This window comes from Delphinapterus leucas, chromosome 4, assembly GCF_059928025.1.
Source record: "Delphinapterus leucas isolate spDelLeu-1000000601 "Yukka" chromosome 4, BTC_Dleu_Yukka2, whole genome shotgun sequence".
NCBI classification, from domain to species: Eukaryota; Metazoa; Chordata; class Mammalia; order Artiodactyla; family Monodontidae; genus Delphinapterus; species Delphinapterus leucas.
Genome location: NC_143132.1, coordinates 32,346,191 through 32,363,608, shown reverse-complemented (window position 1 = coordinate 32,363,608; position 17,418 = coordinate 32,346,191). Strand labels below are relative to the sequence as shown.

At 32.4% G+C, this 17,418-nt stretch overlaps 1 protein-coding gene across 1 annotated transcript in view; it reads left to right on the top strand.

The window, feature by feature from the left end:
• The window catches only part of ROBO1 (roundabout guidance receptor 1), a 390,378-nt gene that overhangs the window by 90,725 nt on the left and 282,235 nt on the right, over positions 1–17,418 (top strand). The window lies entirely within an intron of this gene.

The following is a 17,418-nucleotide window of genomic DNA, read 5'->3' as shown; positions in this document are numbered from 1 at the left end:
TTTTTTCTGCTCTACCAACCTTAGTGTGTGACTTTCTTTCTTGTGGTTGCAAGGTGACTGCTGCACCTCCCAGTGTCATATTTCTGTGCTGTTCTTGAGGGAGGAATGTGAAAAATCATCAGCCTATTGTTTTTTTAGAAAAATAATAAATTTCCTGGAAGTCCCACCCACTAGAATTTGATTACATCTTGTTGGCTAGGACGATATTTGATGGCCACCCTTAGTTTCAAAGTTGCATGGAGAGATGTGTTTTTAACTGGCCCATTTCTTCTCCAAACAATGGGTATTTAGTAGGCAACTAGCAAGGTCTACCACACATATGCTATTGATTTTCCTCTTATTTTTCTGGCTCTGCTGGGTCTACTGCTGAAATGTGCATGTTCCAGGAGATTTTACTCTGTGGCCTACCCTGGAGGACCACACCTTCCTCCTGGGATTCAGTTATCAAAGTTGTCCTGACTCACTCCTTGTTCTGTTCTCTCTAGGCAGACCTCTACACTCAGCTCCGTTTGGAGGTCCTGGTGGCATCTCCCACTCAGATATCCAGAATGAGACTCTTCATCTTCCTTTCTATCCCTGCCTTTCCTCTATTATTTCCTAACTCTGAAAATGATACCACCCTGCCATCTATCCAGCCCAGCAGACCAGAAACCTGAGATCAATTCCTTCCTCCTTTCTTTCTGTCTGTTCACATCAGTTGATCATCAGGTCTTCCTGATGTTTTTTCCTGAATAGCTTTAGTGTTTTCCCACTTATCTCCATCCCCTTTGCTATTTTTCTAATTAGTATCACCATCATTTCTCACTTAGATAACTGTAATACTTCTTTACAAGTAAAAACCTGATCTCTCTTGATTGCTCACTCAGAGGTTCTCAATTGCTCCTAAAATCTAAACTCTTTAAAGTGACTTGCAAAGATTTGTGTGATCCTGGCACTGTAGTCTAGAGTTTATGCTCTCCTACCCCCATCCCTTTGATCTGGAAAAAGCTATTTATTGCTTCAGACCTCAGCAGAGTTATCACATCCTCTGAGCCTCCTTTTCTGTATACCCTACTCCTCTTCCCATCACAAGTCAAGGTTAACCTTACCCACATCATACCTTGATCACAGCATGTAAGTCCTGTATTGTAATTAAATGTTTACCTGTCTGTATTTCCCACTTAATTTTAAGCACTGTGTATAACTTGTTGTACCTAGCACAGGTCACAAAGGGTGTGTTATTACTGAATTTCTGCCAGTAAAAAATTCTATACAATGATCTCCAACCAAAAACAGTGGAAAACAATGTTTTCTTTCTTATATTTGAAGGTGCTAATGTACAATTTGGCATTTTGTATGTCCAGTAGAAATGAGAGATTGCATAAATTATCTGCATTTTTTGTGCCTGGTCTGCTTTATGAATCTTCTTTTTTTTTCTATTTAGGAACAAATATTTTTTTTTCTAGAATCAACTGTAATGATAAGTCAAGTCTGTGATTGCATATATCAGCTAATTTTTCTGAAAAGAGCTTTAAGTCAGACATTAGTTTAACATCATATTCTGATCAGTATCTCAGACTATAAATTTAATATGCGTTAAATGAAGGAGTGAAGTTAAGATTTTATAATTTATACTAATAGAAGATATTTTGCATGGATAGCCAAAAGATACATGTATGGATATACATCAATGGAAATAAGCATCATTTTCCCCCTAAACTCTTAGATAACCTCACATTAACATTTATAGGTGAATATATAGCATAAAACTTTATCCCAAAGTTTGTTTTAATAATCCAACATAAATTCTTCCAAAAAATATAGAATTCAGATTTTCTCTTATAATGTTAAATTTAAAAATTAATAAAACTAAAAGCATTGACTATAAAATTTTAATATGAATTTTTAAAATATAAACATTTTCATATAAATATAAATAAGCATGTTAAGTATTTTAAAATTTAAAAATTTTAGAACATTCCTTCTGCTTTTGCCTAAAGGAAGACATAAAATCTGAGACATTGGTAACTGTTTCTTTTGACTAACTCAGTTGTGCTGATGATAACCCTTTTCTAAGCTACAACAGTTAGCTATACTAAGCGGAGAGAGGAAAGAATGTTAATTTGAATGAAGTGGTTCCAATTTTAAAGGGATTTTATTGAAGCCAGAAAGGATACACACACACACACACACACACACACACACACACAAGCATACATAAATCAAGGAAAACTTTTAATATGCTGTTATGGATTCAGTTAAAGCTCCTCTTTGTTTTTTAATGTTTTAAAAAAACATCAGATTCAGATTTTCTTTAGTTTTTTAAAATAGGGTTGAAACATATGATTTATTCATGAAATTTTGGATAGGGAAATATGAACAAAGGAAATCTCCTCTCTCTCTACCCTTGCCTTGAAATGCTACAATTACTGCAATGATGAGCTCAATGTTATTATGGATTTTTTTTCTTATAAATAATTTATACTTCAGTTTGCCTTCATCCTGTAAGATGGCAATGCATGAAATTGATTTGGTATAATTGCACCTTTGATTAATATTTAATTTGAAATTATTTTCCAGATTTAAGTTTAGATGTAATTGTGTCACATTTTAGAATGTTGAGTATACATTAGAAAACTTGAGTATATGAGTATACATATCTTTATAGTCACTGTTTTATTATTCAAAAGCCACCATTTCTCCAGATCTGTAAAGTCATTTTTATTATATATACATTATATATATATATATATATATATTTTTTTTTTTTTTTTTGGCTCACTAACAGAATTGATTAAATTTAGAAATTCCTCCATTGCCACCTGAGGTTCAGGTCATATTTCTGTAATATTACATATAGAACATGTAACTGTTATAAATGAAAATATTTGCCAATTTGAAAATATAGGTCGTTAATTCCACAGGTTAAGTTCCTCCTTAAAGGGACTTTAGTTCACACATCTGAGGAACATGGGCAATCAGTTCATGCTGAAAGCTCTTGGGCTACTGATGCTCATGTAGGTGACAGGGCAGAGGACTTCCCTGAGGGATATATTTCTTAGGAAGCTTGAGTTGATGAGTGGGATAGGTGGCTTGAGAGAGGATTAACTTCTTCTGGAACAAGGAGTATCATCAATCACTTTCTCTTCTTCCCAGTCCCTGTATCTTTTCTCCCCTATAGGTTTTTGATTTGATACAAAAGAGGGGGCTATTTTAAAGTAGGGTTACACACATCTCTAAAAGCTTGTTCGCCAATTCAGCTCAAATTTCTGGAATCTGTCCATTGATAACTTACAGTTCTAAGTACAGCCGCTGAGGAAGGGGGGCTCTTAATAGTTTTTTTTTCCATTTTAGCAGTAAATGACTTGCAAATAACCAAAACAAACAAACAGACAAATAACAAAAGAAGGCTGGGATCATTTGAATAATGGTATATAATTTTTTTACCATTGATTTCCCTTCCTGCAGTATCTGATACATTAGGACAAGGACCTTGTCACTCTGGATAACTGCTGATCTAGAAGAGTGCCTGGCAGAGAAAAAGTCTCCAAAATGTTTGGTGTACGACTGTTCTGTTAGCTTAACGCTTGGGATTGATTTTCTGGGACTTTTCTAAGGACCTGATAATGCCTCTTAACCTTTGTGGCTTAATTTTCTTATCTGCAAATAGGTAACACTTTTTACTATCTTACATAAAAATTATGTTATTGGTAACTATTGGAAAGTAATTTGGAATGGTCAGAGATAGGCATTGTACAGATGAGAGGTGGTTATCTTTATTAAGTAATCAATGATATCTTTAGAATTTATGATATTTCTTATGCTTTTGCAAAGCTGTACAATCTTAGTACCTGAGAGAAAGCCATTTGGCAGTTCTATAAAAATAAATAGAGAGAGGAGAGGGAAAGCCAGAGGAGAGGACTTTAAATTTAATTAGCTCTGACAACCTTGTCTATGATCTTTTCTTTTATGCTTTTCTATGACCTTTTCTTTAAAATTATGCTTTTTCATAAGAATTTGTGCATTTTTGATGATGTTTTCATTTTTTAATCAGTTGCTATGGATTTGTATGTCTAGGGCAGATTGGTGAGTGAGTGTAGGTCATGATCATATGCGGCAAGGATGAAGTCTGCTTGCAGAAGGTACGTTCCTCTGTGATCTTCCCAGACGTTTCTGCTTGGTGGTGTGGGGCTGGGGAAACAGTAAGAGATTAGTTTTTGGTCTTTTTTTCTGAAGGATAACTTTAGCCTTAGTTTTAGATTTTATTCTCAAAGCATTTATTCTAATGACTAGGCTTACATGTTTGTAATCCCATGGAAACCTAGTCTGCCTTTTATATGTTTAATTCACTAGATGGTTAAAGCTCTTTTCTGTTCTTTTACATGTGCTGTGTCTTTTCTTTACATTATAGTTGTTTGACAGATTTAACTGTTCATGCCAGATTTTGTTCCCTGTTCAAAGTGTGTTTTTGTGCTGGTGAGCTATTACAAATTTTGTGTGTAAACATACCCATTTGTATTCTGCCACTTACAACCTTTTCTTTTTATCCTTGTACCTTCCTAAAATTCTGGCTCTTTAATTAAAAAGGTGGACTTATTTTGAGAACTAAATCATATTATTTCAGAAACATTACATTTGGTATATTTATTGTCCTACAGAGAATCTCTGTATCACACTCACTTGTATCACACTCAGTGTTTGCAAAAAATGTTCATTTATCTCACATAAGGGGCTAATCAAACTGTGTAAGTACATTCCTGGCTGTTTGGAAGCTTTTTAAGCACCATAGAGAGAGTGCTTAGCTGTGGAAATTGTGTTTGTATATATGGAACATTATTACTGAAATTCTGAACAGAAGCAAAGGAAGAATATTGAATTTTAATATTTAATCTAAAATATTAATTTTTATATTTAACTGTTTATATTTAACTTAGTGGTATAAATTGGCCCTTAGTAAAACCAGAATACAATCTAAGAATACAATCTTAGAATACAATCTAAGTTTTTTAAAGTTGAGGAAGGAGTTGAGGTAAAAGGCCATGTTATTTGTCATAATAACCAATGCTTCTGAGTACCAGACTCTTTATTAATTTATTTAATCCTCACCAAAACTCAATGGAGTAGGCATAATTATTATCCTTACTTTTCAGATGATGAAATTGAGGCCCAAGTAATTTAAATAACTTTGCTTATGCTCATAATCTCTATGTTATTTTGCTTCTTACACTTAGTGAGACTCCTTAATCATGAGGGATTCTTAATCATTAATGTGAAACTTAAGACAAATTCATTTTGCACATGAGACAATTACCTTCTCAAAAATAATGACAAAGCTTGATATGTGTATGTGTGTGTATATATATATATATATGTATATATATATATATATATATATATATAATTTCCTTTGGAAAATAAATGCCAATATACACAATTTTCAAATTATATTTTTCTATTTGTTTTCTTAATCTATACTCAATCATAGACAAGAACCAGTAAAAATGTTAATATTGTTTTACATGTAATTCCTTTTTACATATGAAACTCTTACATTTTTATCCTGCCACGGTTAATTCGTTCAAGATGTATACATTTTACGTTTAAGATTGAGCTGCGGCTTTGATATCTATGCATTATGACAAATCAAACTATCACAGGATTAGTATACTCAAAAATAAAAAAAGTAGACTCCCCCAATAAAATTTGAGATGGGCTAAAAAGAGAAGTAAATTAATAGTTTTTTTTTCCCTTGTTTTTGCCTTTATTGTCCTTTAATAGGCTCCCAAAATTTGACCCGTATCAACTTGCCTTCTTCAACTTATTCTGTGCTATAAAGACAGAACAGCTTTGGGTAAAGAAACCATTACCTAATATGGCCCCTTAAAAGAACATGACCCGTATTGCTAGGAGAGATCAATATTTGGGATCTTCTGACATGGCATTGGTAATCTTTTAAAGCCTAGATGTTGATAAGGCAATCGCTAAGTAAATAGCTGGGAAGCAGTAAAACTTCAGCTGGCTTACATTGTGAACACATACTGTTTCCCTTTCTCTTGTATTGATGAGTTTGTTCTTGTGACATGTTCAGCTTTCTGTTAGAGCCATATACTTTGATTCTACTTAATTTACCCTTAATCATGTTGTTTTATATTGTCAAAGTCAACACAATTTTTCAGCTTAGAAAATGTCAGCCATCTCTGGCTAGTAAGTTTCCATGATGTGAAAGTCCTATTATTTAATCCTGCTTTGTACTGTTTGATCAAGTAGATGTGTGAGTTCCCCTGTTCAGAGGATCCACAGAAACTCCATTTCTGACGACTCACTTGGGACTGTTTGAAGTTCATGGGACCATGATCTCCTGACAGATATAAAAGCCACTGAGAAAATCAAACATGAATTGATATGACATATTTGTCTGAGGGCAGTAGTTATAATTCACTTTGATACGATTGTGTTAGAGATAACATTGTCAGTGTATCACTGAACTTTTAGCTAAAATTGGTAAAGTATTTGTAAGAATATGAAAAATCATGTCAATGTGTTGATGTTCCTTTGCTCCAGAAAGAACCACAAGAAAGGGGCAATAAGTTGGTTGCAGAAACATGTGGTGGAGAATTAGGTAAACACACTCAGATTGGGATAATTGCCAGATGCCTTATTTTTTCATATCAGAGTGTATAATGGTGGTAGGCTATCAGTAACCATAAGCATTCTCTTCTACAAGAGGTTTCCTAAAGGTATGAAGGATATATGTATGAACTGTACTCACCTTCACAGATAGACCCCGCCTTCTGGCACCTTGGAAGGCAGCTGCGAAGTCTCAGCTGAATGACAATCAGTGTAATAATCTGAACTTGGAAAGTTCAAGAAAGAAAGCCAGGATCTAATTGAGCTGATAATTATTTCTTTTGGCTGCCCTACCACAGACTACCTGGTGATTTTTTTATATCCTGAAGAGTAAGCAAACACTGAGTTAGGAAAGATTGCCACAAATTAACATGATACAAAATCTAAAAATTGCCAAATAAGGGATGAGATTCATCTTTAATCATTAAAAGCATCAAATAGTCCTTTAAAATTTATAGCTAATTTTTGTTCTCTAAATTGAACAAAAGTTACCGTAGTTTCCATGTGAGACTTTTTTCTGGTTAATAAGTTTTCCAAGCTGCTCTTCCATCGCGGTTAGTTTTCTCTTATTTCTCTCATCACATTCTCTGACTCTTTTATGGACCATAGGCATTCCAAAATATTTACATATTTCTCACTCTGAAAAATGTTTTTTTCTGTTTATAGATGTAATTTCCATTTACAGATTTATTTTCCATTTATAGATGTAAATGTTATGAACACAATCCAATCTTATGTCATAGGAGAAGGAATAAATTAAAATTGTTTTATGATTTTTCTTTAAATGGTTTACCATATATATGTGTTAAATATGGTTATCAACTTTTAATAGTTGATTAAAAATCTACTACCAAGTGGCTTTGGTGCTCACAACATCATGCTTTATTATTTAACTTATTGTCAAATATTATTCAATGTCAATTAATGTGTGCTGAAAGCCTATGGTAAGTATAGAACTGTGCTATGTACTTAAAGATATATAGAAATTAATCATATAACAAATTAGGCCCTTCTAGTAGCTGCTATTTAAACAACATTAATAACAACTCACGTAGGAAAGGATAAAAAGAAGGAAGATATTTTCTGAATGGAAGCTGAGAGTTGGGGTTGAAAACCCCCCAGTTATTTCCTTTGTGCTTGCTTTCTTGTTTGGATTCTTTGAATTAGAATTGTTAATAGGCCAGATAAATCTGTCTAAGATAAATCCTTCAAAGCTGAGTGAATGATATGGCCCCAGAGAAATTATCTTACCTGGGACATGATCTGAATTTATGCCAAGGCCTGTTTGAAGGTTCAGGATGACTAAGAACTTCTTGAGACTGGAGTTTTAACAGTCATTCCTTGAATATAGCATCTTTTCTTCTTTATTTTAGCTGAAGAGTAATGATAGAAATTGAGATTTTATAAAATTAATCATATTTCTACATATAAAACAAGTTAATTTACCACCCTCAGCAAGTTACACTTATATTTAATATGGTATCAGAGGCAAAATAAACAGCCTACATTTGTGTAATTTAGCTTACTCTTTTTTTTTTAGAAATATTTGTTATTTTTCTAAGAGGTGGTATTTATTAATACTGAATATTTCAGATTTATTTTTAAAATAAGTGAATAGCCATTTATAAGAGAAATTCTGCCTATTTTGATGTTAATCATTATTAAATGGGAATATGAATATTTAATGATACAACCTGAGAGTTTATGGCAAAAATTTTTGATTTCGGACTTCTTATCTGGTTTTCTAATGCTTAAGTCATTCATCTCCTCTAAGTATACTTATGTAATAAAGTTAACAGTGGAAGTTTTCCTGTCCTGACTAGTTCAAAGAAGATGGTCATAAACTCTTATGTGTACCATCTGGGGTTTTTTTTGTTTGTTTTTCCTTTTCAAAAAGAGAATACCTGAACTTACCTAGTAATGTCTATCTAGACTCTAATTAAACGGAATAATAATTCCTGGAAAACAGTATTTAACTAGATTGGAAATTGTAAATTCAGTTATTGTAGTACCATACTCAGATAGTTAAAACTGTTATAAGATAGGCCTCCAATTTTTCATGAGGTTTTGCTCATTATTATTTAACATTATATTTTGGATAAGATATATATAAAATACATAATCATATATATTAGATAAATAACAAAATTTTCATTTAGAAAAGATCACTTTGGAAAAAAAATGATCTAAATATATTTCTATTTGATTTTTCCCCAAATTATATAGTTTTCAAATAGGCAAATTTGTTAACATATCTTGGATATAATCTAAATTTTACTTTAGTAATTAAATTTCATGTCTAATAAGTGTTATGCTACAGAAACATTTTTTTTAATTGTCATAAAACAAAATACATAAAGAGGTGGGAGGGAAAAGTAATCAGTCATTATGTGGAAATACGGGAAATATATCAGGTAAAAACCATCATTAATCTTATCTACATTTCTCATTGTGATTTCATTTGGAAATATGCTTGGATTATTATGAAGTTAATTTTAAATAGAAATTGAATATAAGAATATTTGAGCCTTTGAGAGAAGCAGGTTAAAATTAAATCAGAAATACTTAAGGCTAACTTTTCATATCTCCCTAAATTTTGAATATTTTTAGAATTGTGAAATCTTTTAGAAAATTATTGGTGTTTCTTACTATTTGATACCTTTATAATTGTGAGTAAATCTAAATTTAAACCACTGTTAACTCTATATTTTTTAGCATTATGCTTCCAGGAGCCCAAGGTGCAAAGGCTAATTTTGACCTTGTCAGAAGAGATGATAGTCTTTCATTTTTTTGTCATGCCATGTAAGATGGTGGGACCTGTATCTTCCATATCACTTCTGTCCTCTCAGTTTTCCATTGTTTTTGTCTTCTTTTTCAATAAACATCCAATAAAGATAATGAAAAAAGGGAATAGGTGCATTTGTAAGTTTTCTGTGCTGATCCTTTAAGAGAAAGTATTTTCATGTAGAACAGATGATTAATAATGCATTTTTGATAAAAAATTGCCATATTTTAACTACGTCTTACCTTAAAAAAGCATTTTCTCCATTTTTACTTAAGGTTTTAGTCAGATTTAAGTAGGAAAAATTAAATGCAGGATTGTAAACCATTGCACCTTATTGTTAAGGCTGGTGTTCAAAAACCAGGCAAGTTTCATCCAATAAAGATATTGATTTATATTATTGTTTCTTCTTGCTGGAGTAGTGTCAGGGAAATAGGTATAGCTATAGTGTCAGGGAAATAGGTATAGCTAGCTGGTGAGGGCCATTGGAGTCCACAAAGGATGTTAATTGGGCATAGGATAAGTATGTATATTAATACACAGCTTCTCCATCTGGCTCTTAAGGACACTCTAACATTAAACTTTTCAACGAAACTCATTATGTGCACTGAGTGAAGTAGTATTTTAAAAACTTGTAACTGTTACCTTTAAATTTGCATTAGTTTTCTTGTATTATGGGCTGTTGATAATAAATATTTGGGAAATTTCTTTACTTAGTATCTTTTTTTTAGCTTTTGATGCAGCATAGTTTTACGCTTTCTGATTTTTGAAGAGATTTTAAAAATATAATATGATTGTATTGGAAATTGTCAAACACAATGTCTGTTACTGGCTTATCATATAGTGAATGATTTGTACAAAATGAAATTTAAAATCAAAGAAATAGAGGACCACACATTTAAAATCCTAGCCATTTGAGAGATTGCATTCTCTTACTGCCATTTGTTTCTTTTGAATTGGTAGTCACTTGTGCTCAGATAAGATGAAAATCACACCCTTGTCCTCATACTTTGATTACTGAATCTTAATGCTCTCAGTGAATGAATTGTTCTCACTACAAAACTCTAGGCCTGGGGCAGTTAAGTTTTCTTGGTCTTTAGCCTAAGGAAATATGACCCTTTCTAGAAGCACTTCCCATCTGCACACATAAAAGGGCTCTGTCTTTAAACATTACAATAGCTTTCTGCTTTGCTTTAAGGAAAGTTTTGTAAATCAAGAAAGCTTTTGTAATGTGTTCCTTTAATCTCTTCTTGCTTCTCCCTATTCTTTTTATTTCAAAGTTTAATCAGGAATTCTGACATTGTACAAGTTGAAAGAAATAAAATGCTTGACTAATATAAATTAGAACTCGACAATGTAAAACAAATACATCTGCAAGTATCAGTCTGTTATTTTCCTCCAAGAGAACTAGAATTTATGACTATTCACAATGATTATATTTTGAAATCATTTTATCCTTCTAGTTAATCTAAGATGAAGCAATGGAATTTTAAATATACGTTTTACTCTGTTTTTATAAATTATTTTTGCATTGTTTTAGGTTATTAATCTTTTGGACGAAATCATATTGACTGGAGGCCTTAAATGTTGAACGCTAGGCAAAACAGCTGCTAGTGGACCTGTTGTTTGGTCCATTGTTCAGTTGGCTACAGCACAGTGTAAACATAGTAGGGCCACAACTTTGTGTTTGATTTCGATAGAGCTGAGTTAGCCCTGCATTCACCAAAACAGAACTCAATATCTCATCATTTAGCATTTTACATACTATTGGTTACAAATTAGGCTGACTAAGTACATATATGCGTCTGATAATGAAACACAGTTTAGTTTTTACTCCATTTATTCCATAGTAGAAATGCACATTTATTTATCCATCCCCATTTGTTGATTAAAGATTTAGTAAAGGAACTGATATAACTCTAAATATGCATTTTATTTTTCAAATAAAGGTAACTTTTTTCCAGCTATAATATTTAAAAATCTGTACTTCTTTTCATATACTATTTTCTGTCAGGTACATTCAATTATGTAACTTTTTTGTAAGTGGCGAGTAAAGGAAAAAAATTCTAGCAAAATTATTTCTAGTAAATTATGTATGTGATAGTTTTAGTGGTTAATATATTTTTTTAATGACGACGTAAGTTTTAATTTATTGTGACATGTAGCCTGAACTTACTATGCATTGAAATTACAAAGAAAAAAAGACCCTCACTGTTTTCTGCTTTCACATGGAGGCTTTACTAGTTAGCTAAAATTGACGATATTATCACAAACATAGCTTATGCAAGGTTTCGGGAACAAGGAAGGAGATTTAATAAAACAGAGGCTTAGACTCCGCTTAAACACCCTGTCTTCCATGCTAATCTGCTGTTTACAGTGATCCATTACAAATATTTAATGGTAGGCAGCATGCAGACCAGAATTAGAGAACATATGGGTACAGTTATCCTGGTTAAAATGACCAACGTGCCTTGTATTGTGTATGGAAGATAACAGGACAGGTGGTAATCCATCTTCACAGAGTGGAGACAGCTGGTATTTTCCGTAAGCTGAAGTAGTCTTTTTCAATGTCCTCTCACCTCACAGCTGATATGTTGCTTATTAGTATAATTTAAAACATATATTGATGTTGAAAAGCATTCTGTTTTTCCGTCCACTACAAAAAGCACCTTGTGGGCCAGGCATAAATCAGTATGTATATCATATATATTTTAGTTTTTGAAATTGAAAGAAATTAAGCTTCAATTTGATTGTTTTTTTAATGTAAAATAGAGGTTATATTTAACTATGCTCTTTTATAAAATATTTTTCCTTCAAATAGGTAAAATAACTCTCTTCCCTGTGTTCCATATTCCCCCAAATTATGAAGTTATTAGGGAAAATGATAGTTCAACCATCAAGATATATTTGTTAAATTATTTTTAAAAAAATCATTTATCATCTAAACTTTTTCATTTCTTATATTAAAGAAACACTCATCAGACATACATTTGAATCAAAATAGCAGAATCTCTCAGTATCTGCTTGAAAATTGTTTAACTTTTTTGTTTGCTTCACATTTTACAGAATAAAGAAGAAATCAAGTGTGTTGAATTCCTGGTATATTGCAAACTGTAGTTCCATGTTACTTACAGTCCATTTCATGTCCCAATTACCCCCTTCAAATACTGTTAAAATTTTGACAGGGCCTTCAATTGCAATGGCCATATCAATTGATTTAGTCCATCTCAAAATTCCCCAAAGGAGAGTTCAGGTTAAAGGTCAGGTTACTAGTGTATGACCCTCTTACTCATTTTAGTAAAATCAGGATCAGCAGTTTCCAATAGCACAATGGACATATTAACATCTCCCTGACCAAGTATTATACAGTCAGTATTACTAATACAGTCCATATCCATAAAAGAGGTAAGGTTATTCATAAAGTAACTGTGAATTAAATAGGATAAGGGGTTCAGCACATGCATTAAATTCTCGATTATCAAGTGAATGCTCTTTTACTTAACCACTCAATTTTAGTTTAGTAAATTTCCTGGCTTGTGTTCTTATACATCAATTTCAAAAAAGTTTATGTAACTATGCTCTATGAAAGCAGACTTCAAAACTACAGGTGTGAAATCAACAATTTGCCATAGACTGGATTTCAGAGCTTCTCAAAGTATGGATCTAATTATCTACTACTTCCTTTAAGTTCTTTCATGTCTTTGGTTCCATGTTGTCTAATGGTAAATTTCTCCTTTTACTTACACGTTTTTGGAATAGTTGGCATTATTTAGTGCAGTGATAAACTGAAAGATCTTTTTGACCTAACTTTCTCCTCAAGGTGTAATTACCTCCAAGCTCTGTTTTCTTAAAGTCTAGATCAACAATTCTCAAACATTTGTGTTTATCTGAATCACCTGTATGACTTGTTAAACCCTGGATTCCTGGGCCCCAGCCCCATACCTTCTGATTTAGCAGGCCTGGGATTGGGCCTGAGAATTTGCATTCCTAACAAGTTCCCAGGTGTTGCTGATGAAGCAGGTTCAGAGACCACCCATTGAGAACTTCTCTTTTATAAAATACTTTGTAACATTGCTTTCAGCATATTTCAGTTAACACTTTTCAAAAATATGACCTCTAATAGGGAAGTTACCCAGAGAAATACCTAGAATGTTTGCCATAACATATGAGCAAAGCATTGTAAAAGCATTTGCTCCGTTGGCTTGGGAGGGGCATTTATGGAACCTACTGGCATTTCCTCCCACTTCCAATTTCTCTCTTCTCCCCATTTCTCTCTGTCCTAACCCTCTTCATCCACTCTATAGTTTCATTCAGGATTTCCCTAATATTTGACTAATCAACTCTCTTATGAATTACTTGGTGACATTTCATATTTTCATTGATCCTTTCTAGGAGTTGAATCAGTTTTGGTATTAGGGGGATTGGAAAGAATAAAACATTCCTGTGCCTCCTTGGCAGGAATTCTACAAAATCTCCAATTCTTAGGTGAACCTAGGTATGATTTGGAGTCATCTTTTACTGAGGACACACACACACACACACACACACACACACACACACGGAACCATGTCTTGACATTTACACATGTTAGGTATATAAAAGATAAATATGTGACACCTTTGAAATATATTAAGTGGCTTGAATTTTCAATTTAACAAAAACTTTATTCATAGGACCATGCAGGATTCTTTATGAATATACACATGCCATTGATTGTCTTATACATTGAAGGTCATTCATTTTGAAGTGCAAATTTACTATTCCTCCTTTGTTCTCTCATTCAAAATAAGTCCTTCCTTATTAGGTAGTGTAATATTAAGACTCAGGAGTGTTTTGATACCCATATATTCTTTTCTTAATGTCTTCACAAAATGCCACTGTTGGTGTCTGACTTTACATTAATTAAAATTTGGAGAGCTTCAGGGTCAAGTGATTCTATTCCTTTATTGTGGCATCATTGTTTTTTACAGTTTTAAGTATTAGAATCAATGTAGGATACCTAATGGTTAATCAGCAACAAATATTGATTGTTATTAAAATTATCTAATAAATCATTTTAATTGCAATAATGCATGACATTAAAATTAAATAACTGTTTAACAAAATAATATTGGTGGTCTTAAAAAAAAGATTCCTTTTTTCCCTAGGTTTTTTTCTTTTTTTTTAGAATTGCTCTTTTATCTTTGATGTATCTTTGATATAAATATCAAGTGAATACCCTTCTTTCAAAAGAGAAAGGAAATGAGATTAGCAATTTATTAATTTTCAGTTTGATGATTTAATTTATTAGGAGACCAGAATATTCACAAGTGTACTTAAATTCTTTTGCTGCCAGGAAATGACCTTATAAGGTTTTTTGATGAGCATGTAATTAGAGGAAAGGTGTTTGTTATGCTTGACACTTCATTGGGTTTAATATAGCTACCTCTTATCCCCTAGAGGAATACACTTTGTGTTTGAAACTCTTGGGCAAGACTCTTATCCTTTTAACAGTGTAGGATTCACATTGGCTATATTTTCCTTGCTGAACCAAGTACATAGATTATGAAATTTATAACTTAATCCTTTCTGTGAACATGAAAATGATTTTATATATATGGTCATTTTCATTTTGATTGTCTGAAAAATTCCAACATTGATGTGAAATGTAGTTTTCTGTTTAAAGAAGAATGTATTCTATATTTCTAGTATACCTGGGGCCAACTGGAATTTGACTCTTGCTGGGCATTAGTGAACTGGAGGTAGAGAGATTCAAGCTAATCACCATTTTCCTGCACTGAAATGCAACGCTCCATAAGTTACCATTATTAGGAGAAGCATGGCTCATAATCAGATTTTCTTTCTGCTTTACCACCTGTATATCTGTAATTTAAATATTATCTGTATTGAAAGAAATCTTTAATTGTTTTAAGCTTCATGTTCATATTTTTGGCTTATTCTTATTGTTTTTGATGCTCATTTTTCAGTAAAACTAACTTTTTCAGATTAGGGTATGGAATGCAATTTATGTTTTTATTGTATTTATGTTGAAAGGCTGACCAAAAAATGTCTATTAGAAAGATTTTAGCAAGTTCTAGAGTGCAGTTTACTCGAATGTTCAATACAGCCCATGCATGCTTTTTATCTGTGGAATAAAAGTTGTTTTTACCTCTGCTACAAGTATGTACTTTCAAAGCCTTTTGCAGCTTGGTATAGTGGAAACTTAAGGTTAACTAATGGCATAAGGGATGCAATAGTGTCTGACTTTCCACATAACATGTGATTCTAATGAGCTCAGAAAGTGGTAAAGGAAAAAGAACCACAATTAGTACCAAATACAGTAATTTTTCTACTTATAACCAGCTTTTAATATATTCATTTTAAATGGCTACTCCGATTTATTGGTAATCTCCAGTGTATATGAGTCATCATTTATAAACCCTGTGTTTTGCAAAATTGCATATTTACCACATAACACAAGTCTCTGAAAGACATTGATGTTTAGCAATTTCCTTAGTTTTGGAATTGTACTGTGTGGCACCAGATATGGTAGGAATTAGCTAGTTTATTTGATGGTAGGTTATGTTGGTAAAAGTCAGATTTACATTATAACTGCATAGAAATAAATGAATAAGAGAGCATGAATTTGGTAATGGTTACAGCATGGTGTAATAATTAAAAGCAATGAGATAGAAACAAATTTTTGCTGAACATTAATTTAGTTATAAATCTTCCTTTACTGATATACTCAAGTTGAGGCAAACCAGCGAAAATTAATGATCTCATCACACTTTAAAGAAAAAAGTTTTAAACTATTTCAATGTTTACAGAGTTTTCTATTTTAAAATCTTTTGTTTCATTATATTTTCATGAACTGTCACTTTCTTTGGGTAGTGTGCACCTTCTTTATGAGACAAAGGGAAAATGCTTACAAATTTGTTTTGTTACTGCTTTTAACTGAAGGGAATTTCTCACTTTTTAAAAAGAAAACTCTTAATCATAAGATTTAAAATTAGATTTTCTTCTTTCTTTTTTTAATGTTTTCTATGTACCTACTTTGTTCCCCCGGTAATACACATGTCCTGAAATAAAAGCACTCTGCTGGGACCTGATATTATTATTTTCTACTGACCATGAACTTTTAACTGCCAAACTTGTCATGAATATACCCCAGAAGTGAAAGAATGAAAGTTGAAGAATAGCATGAATTATTTCAAATTGTTATGGCTCACAAGAGCAAATTTTTTCTTCCTTTTTCCCCCTACTATGTGTGAATTGCCATTCCTAGTATGTCAGTGTAACCAGGGCTACCATGTATAGTTGTGTAGTTTGTTCACTGCAAAAGCTCAGTCTGGCCATCTGACTCTATTCTACCTAAACCAAGCTTGCAAGGCTGCATCTCCAGGATAGGCCTGTTTTCTGGTTTACAGTGCTAAACATATAATGCTGGTATGAGTTAGCCAAAATCTTGAACCCTTTTATAAAGTTCTTTGTATAATTACTACACCTTGCTTTGTCACTATGCTAGATTTCTTCATTCATACTCTTTAAGAATTTTGTATTGAAATATATTTGACATATTACATTATATTGTTATGTTAGTTTCAGGTGTACTACATAATGATTTGACATTTGCATGCATTATGAAATGATCACCATAAGTCTAAAAACCATCTGTCCTCATACAAAGTTATTACAATATTATTGACCATATTCCTTATGTTGTGTATTGCATCCTTGTGACTTATTACATAACTGGAGGTTTGTACCTCTTAATCCCCTTCACTTAATTTGCCCACTTGCCACCCCTCTTCCTTCTGACAACCACTCGTTTGTAATTTGTATCAGTGAGTCTGTTTTCATTTTATTTTGTTTGTTTTGTTTTGTTTTGTTTTAGACTCCACATATAAGTGAGATCATATGGTGTTTGTCTTTCTCTGTCTGACTTATTTCACTTAGCATTATACTCTCTAGATCCAGCCATTTTGTTGCACATGGCAATATTTCATTTTTTAATGGCTAATAGTCCAATGTGTGTAAATATATATATA